The sequence below is a fragment of the Lonchura striata genome, chromosome 1, assembly GCF_046129695.1.
Source record: "Lonchura striata isolate bLonStr1 chromosome 1, bLonStr1.mat, whole genome shotgun sequence".
Classification (NCBI taxonomy): Eukaryota; Metazoa; Chordata; class Aves; order Passeriformes; family Estrildidae; genus Lonchura; species Lonchura striata.
The window spans coordinates 94,637,107-94,644,155 of record NC_134603.1 but is presented as its reverse complement, the minus strand read 5'-3'; positions in this window follow the sequence as shown (position 1 = coordinate 94,644,155).

Here is a 7,049-nt window from a genome sequence, read left to right as displayed (position 1 = left end):
CCTATCACAGACCCAAATATGACCCAATAATTGAACTTCCCAATTCTGCACCTCCTTGTCACAACAAACTCACGTGTCCAGCTGGACTCCTGGCTGCCCCTGGACACCATCACCCAGCCCACTCTGTTCTCTCTGCGTGGGACCCACTGTGAGGGCACTGTCCTACTTTTCTTCACCTTCACTCCTGGCTCCCTATACCCCATGCAGCATCCTCAGCCACATTACTGCTTGGCAGACAGGCTGGAGAGAGAACCAAGTCCTTTTCTTATCTGATTCTCATATTTATATTATATTATCATCATAAATTTCAAATCCACAATGGCCAAACCTGAGGAATGGTTTTGGAAAGAGATGTGGAGAGGAGGAAAAAAGGGACCTCCAGTTTATTCTGGTGTTAGGAGAGAAGGCTCAGCTGCTGCATACACCACACACTATCCTCGTGCGTGACCTCGGTCTGGCTGTTTAACTGCTCCCCGTCAGCTCCTCTTGCTCTTAAAGGGGATTAAACTTTTCTCCTGAGAACAAAAGAATGCTCTCTCCTTCCTTCCTTCCTGTAACAAATAGCAACAGCCCTGACTACAGCTAGGAAAACTTGGAAGATTGCCATTAACTTTAGCAAGTCAAGAAAGAGGTTTCATTTACAGGCCATAGACAAGATGAACTTTCCTGTAGAAAATCTACCAAAAAGATAATGGTCCTCCTCCGTGTTCAACATGCATAAACAAACTAGCATGTGGCTGGACATCAGATATTCCTAACCCTTGTCAAGATAGACTCAAACTTGAAGAAAACAGCTTTTCATGCTGAAGCAGCTAAAATTTACTCATTAATATATATAATATTGTGTCAATGTAGCCAGCTTGTAGCCTCAGCTAGCACATCTTCCCTTTTAAAAATCTGTATTTTGGCAACAATTTTACTATGCCAATCAACAAAGGAGACGGCATATAGTTTCCTACTGACTATGCTTTAGAAAATTCTCTTCTACAATACTAATTATTAAATGGCCTTCAAAAAGAATGCTAATGCAGTATTGATAATTCTGTGTTGAAATATATACAGAAGTATAAAAAGTTAAAAAACAAAAGTCAATCTAAGCTCTATTGCCATGTCTCAGCAAGCTATAAGTGAAGAGCAAGGGGAGCAGAAGCAGGAAGAGCACCTCAGAAAGACAGGCTTTCAAATCAGCAAGTTTTATTGGTATAAACCTTCTTCCCTGATATTAAAATATCTTAAAATTTCTCCTGATTCTATATAAAAAAACTAATTAAGTTTTATGGTGCTTTGCATTTTAAATTTTATTTTTTCCCCCTTCTGTCCTTCCTTTTTCTTTTGTTGCAGCCTTCTTGGTGGTAGTGACAGGAGAACAGCAGCGAGAAAAAAAAAGCAATACAAACATCAGGTGGAAAGAAAAGAAAAATCAGAATATATCTTATAATAAAACTGTTCAGGATAAGAATTGCCCTAAGAAAAGCCTTGCCATAATGACATGTATAGAAATATATGGAAAACCAGGCCAGAAGGCTGAAAAAAACAATTATGATTGTTTTAAATGGCAATGATTTTAGTAATGATTTTAGGAACATAGTAAATCTTCTGAAGGAAGACTGTATTAAAAATTTGACCTTTTCTCCCTCCCATCCATATAATTTCCTATTAATATAACCAAACCCTATACAACTTTTGGCTCCTAAAGTTTGCATCTGCTAATGTTTAGCTCAGCTTCCTAAAATAATTACCTTAAATCAGAGTCCAGTACCATCTCTAAGATTAAGCAGCACTGGTATTAACAGGGTAGAATGAAAACAAACATGATAATTGTCTCACTTTCAGCTTTTAACATTAATCCTGCATTTGAATGTTCTGTCTTTGCTTCTGAACAGGGAACTTCATACAGCATCCACCCAGAGTATGGGAAAGGTTATTGATGATAGTAATTACAATGGATCACAAGACACTCTGCAGCTCTGAATATTAAATGGAATAAAGACTTGGAATCCTGGTCTAAAAGGTTCTCAGAAAGGGCTTTTTCTACATAAATGCCTCAGACTACATGAACCTAGGACACAGGCCACAGTCAAAGGAAGTGGGCCTAAGGGGTCAGTATTTTTCATTGCATGTCATATCCTTTCTCCTAGGTCCTTGCCATTCAAAAGGTTTAAATTGCTGCACTGGATCTAAAGAGAGAGATACAAAATCCTTACCTTAAATCTGCAGGCTGGTGCATGAAAGGCAATGCATTTAAATTGGGTGAGCAGCAGATCCTGCTACAGGACCTGTGCTGACGCTAATTTAGAGGAGAGTTACTTGGGAATAGCTTGGTATATAAATACCATGCTGGATTGCGCAGAGCACATCTCAAGTCCTGATCTAAGCAGAAATTCAATTTCACCACTTCTTGAAGTGTAGCAACAGCCAGGTGGGAAGCTGCTTTTCCCACCTGGGAAATCACTGCTATGCTCTAGACAGCTTACTACAGGCTTTAATTGCTCAGAGTCACACTTCTTCCAGATGTGTGCCATGCACATCTGCTTTAACCAGGAATTCGACATCGAGGAGTGCTGTAGGTGTCTGTGTGTCTAATCTGCAGCAGTTGTAAGCAGTGGACAGCTATTTTTAGCACAGCAGTCCCATAGGATGTGTGTTAGGCTGGAGGCTGCTTCAGCAACCAGAACGATAACAGGACTGTACACAGCGAGCATAATTTCCCTCTTCAGGCTAATTAAGTGTATTAGGGAAGGCTTCCAAGTGAGAGCATCTAACTGCATATAGAATGAAAGATATTCATTTGCCTTTGCAGCTATTAATGAATCACCATTTAGATGCCTAATAAACTTGCACGTTAAATTCTAATAGCCTCCTGCTTCCTTCATTAACCTGAACCATTCTATTGATGAAAACCCCTATTTTTATACTAGGCACTACAGTGCCTGATACTCCCTGATCAGGCTAAAAACCCTGAGCCTGAATCTGCAATCTCAGAGCCACCTAAAGTGGTAATTCCATCTTTTCTATTTATCATGTCCATTTAACTGCTCTGCACCTTTCCTTTGACTCACTGAGATATACATTTCTCTGCCCTATTGCATGCATCATAAAAATCCTGTTTGGCATGATAGCCCTATGGAAAATAATGTCTGTTTTCCACTTAAATGCCTGCAAGGTCTTAAGCCAAAGCCCCATAGGTTCACAATATATTGCCACAGTATCTGTTACTGTATCCCTTGACTGGCATTCTTTGCTCCTGTTCTGCTGGTATCTGCTTACACCCATTAGCAGCCAGCCTTTTCTCCCCTCAGTCATGCATCTAATCACCCATCCTCCACAGCTGGCCTGCCACCTTCATCATTTCTCACGTTGTTAAGCACGAAGGAGACAAATTGAATTACAAGTCTTCTGACAGCTCAGAAGCTGCAGTTCCACACCTTTCAGTGCGGATTGGGTAAATGTCCCTGCTGTCTCCTCAACTTGAGGAATGGGACTGTCAGCCCTAAACCCAAGGATGTTATGATATTAAGTAGAAATGAGAAAAAAATTGCTCTGAGACACTTACTGCTTGCACATTCAACATGCCCAGCACCAGTGGTCGTGCAGGCTCCGTGGTGATGCCACACTTATCAAATACCTGACCTCCTCACAGGTCTTCTGCCAGGGAACACCTCCACTCGTCTACTGGCAATGATCATATTTATCACCTGGAACCACAGGTTATATGACCAATAAAGGTTCGAATTTGTGATTATTATAATGTCAGCTTGTTTATTAGATTAGTTATTTACTAACTCTACAGAAAGAGGGTGCCAAATAAGTAAATTCAAGTGAACAGCCCATTGACTTCTAAAAACAGTTGGAATCAGAGAGGAAACACAAGGAAATCCTCCAGCCATCAAAGCCTGTAACTTGATTATTTTTGGAAACTACATGTGACTAGATTATGTTATTTTATTCTAAAACCTAGGGCAACATTAATTTATCATAAATACCAATGCCACATCAGTGCTCTCTAGCAGCTGAGCCATCAAGCAGCTATACTTTCCACAACAAGCTAACTATACTCTTAACTCACATGCTATAAAAAGAATATATCCCCAGGCATACAGTCTTTAGGCATTTCTGGAATGTATTTCTCTAAAACAGAAAAAATCATGCTAATATCAGGAATTGCTTGTAAAGATGAGGCTTATCATAATAAGCAAAGCAGGGAATCTCACTGTGAATGAAGCAGGGTGGTCATCAGTCACCCAAGTGAGCATCAGGCATGACATATCTCATGTCAGAAGGCAGCCCAAGGAATCCCTGCAACAACTCAAGAGTAGGACTAGAGGCAGCCACTCTTGTAGTCCACCTTAAAAATGCTAAAGTCCTGGATGGAGCTGAAAAAGAGCCCTTGGTTGGAGGTGAATGGTCAGGGCAATCCAAGCCTGTGAGGGCCCTTATGGCCATCACCTGCAGCCATCTGGATTTTTAATCCGACACATATGGGCATGAAGCATGCCTGGTAAGGTGCATGTGGGAATAATTGAAACAGAAGCTGAATTCCTAAACCATTTACATGAGCTGTGCAGTGCTTTGAAGTGGCAACCACAATCAATTTTGTTGCTGCAAAATACCTGTTTCCATAAGGTTCAGCATATTTACTTTATACAAAGGCACCTGATCATACCAGAAATCTCCTTCTTTCAACAAAACCAGCCAGGGCTGGTAACATTCCTTGCAGGATACTGGGTGAGGAACATTATGATTCAGCACCCAGACAGTGCCAGACCAAAGCTTTCTGACAAAGATGAATTATTTCAGCTTCAAGACTAAAACTATTCCTGGAGACGTCCTCTGTTTGCATTACAATCCTTCATTTATTTCTCATTCCTTCTCCTTCCAAGCTATCCCTGTGCCTTCTGCCCTCCCTTTGACATACACCCACTGCTTGTTTTCCTCTCTGAAGGTCACTTTGAGATGGCTGGATGCACATGTGCTATCACTGTGCTCAACCACTGAAGCCAGCTCCCATAAGACAAAGGGAAACTTGGCAAAATCTGGGACATTTCTCTTCTGAAATAAGCCCATGTTCATTCAAAAGTCATGGAATCTGTTCAACTTAATTTTAATGGCTACAATCCCTATTTTCCCAATAATAGGCAATGGTTGTTTTGCTGGTGGTGGTGCTGATGGTGTTTTTTTTCCATTTTACATAACAAAGTTGGCTTCTGGTACATGTAATTATTTCTATTTCCAGCCTGCTCAGTACAAGGTGATACAGCTAAACAAAATTACTTGCAGATGGTTTCCAAGTTGAACTGCAATGCCAAATGAAGCTACCTTACTAATGGAAATTATCAAAGCTGCTTGGAACCCCCAGAATGCTGGAGGAATTTTAATGTGACTGCACAGAGAATTGTAGAGAGGACTAGTGGCTCCAAGGAATTGAGAGCCTCCCGTGAGTTGCCAGGGGATCCAAAGGAAGCTCAGTACCTCACAGATCTTAAAAACACACGTGCTGCAATTGTGGCCAAGCATTGTTTTTTACCAGGTTGTGTCAGAAACAGCTGTGCCAGAGGCACATGGAGTGCCAACAGATACTGTAAAACATTTTAGTCAGGAATCTTCTAGTTTTTGAAGTTCGCTGGAAAATACATAGAGCTGGTGCTGGGATGTTTTTAATCAAGATTCCCTTTTCACATTTGGGGTTTCTTCTTGCCAGTGAAGAAACCTATTATCAGCTGTGACTTCTATCTAAAAGTTTCTGAAAATTGTTTAGCAGAATTTGAGGACTAAAAGAAGGATGGTTAAAGTCATCTCCACAGCTCGTGCCAGGCTGGGCTCTAATCCAGTATTTTCTGGCAGAAGTGGGCACTTGTGCAGCTGAGAAATTGTTTCCTACCAGCCAGTTCTTCAGTTCAGTCATGTAGGTAGCCTCACAGGACAACTTTACTACTCTGAAAAGTTAGACAAGGTATCTTCAGAAAATAAGGAGCTTTTCTCTAAATCCTTACCTGAGCAGGTTCCCTTAACAGCAGTCTGTGAAGAATGACAACCCAAACCTCTGCAGCGACTCCTCTCCTGCAGTGCAAGGCATCAGCATGATAGATGTCCTGCTAGGACAAAAACCAAGCACTGCAAAATCCTGTCTCAGCCAACTCCTGTGTTCCATCTTCCCTTCTGTGATACCAAAATTCAAGCTGTTCTTTCTCTCACCAGAGCACAGTGGGGTTATATACATTAACTGTAAGAAACAGAGGCATGATAACAGGGTTTGGAAAGCCCAGGAAAGTCTGATTTCCTACAGCTCAGTTGTAAATGCATCCCACCAATCTTCACTGCTGCTTTTAGGCAAATAGGAATTCTCAATTTCTTACATCTAGATACATTATGTTTATTACCTTGGTATTTTGCCCTTACCTAAATTCCCCAATGTATGTATTACTAAGAGAGTTAATTAGCATGAGAATGGGTTTAGAGCAAGAAGAAATTATCTGACAGCACTGAAGATGGCAATGGTTTGTGTGCTATAAAACTTGAGAACTGCACTTCAGGGTGTGAATATTTCCACAAGAAAGCAATTACATTGATGAAAGCTGATCAGTAAAACAGCCTGAATAATTTGTGTATATGTGGGGAAAGGAGTTCAGAGATAGATGACTGGAGCAGGAATGCATATTACAGGAAGCAATTAGAAAAAGTTCTTTTTTTCCTCCTTTTTTATTTTAGTTCGATACTGAGCTACAGATTATTGCTGCTATGAAGAATGGACATGGAATCCAAGACTGAGTTTTCAAAAAGTAGTTAATTTAACTAAAAAAAAAAGAGCCTGGTGGACAAAACATAGCACAGTGTGATTCACTTTGTCTTCATTAACTCTCCTATGATTTGGCAACACTATAATGTCAGCATATTTCATGACTCGAGAAATAAAAACCAAATTATTTTGTCATCGCTGCTCCTGCCAAGAGACACATACCTCCTGCTCCTTCCCTAGACACCAGCACACTTCAGCTCTGCTCTGCTCAGGCAGCTCATAGCAAGGTCTGGCACACATGATCCCCATGAGGTGT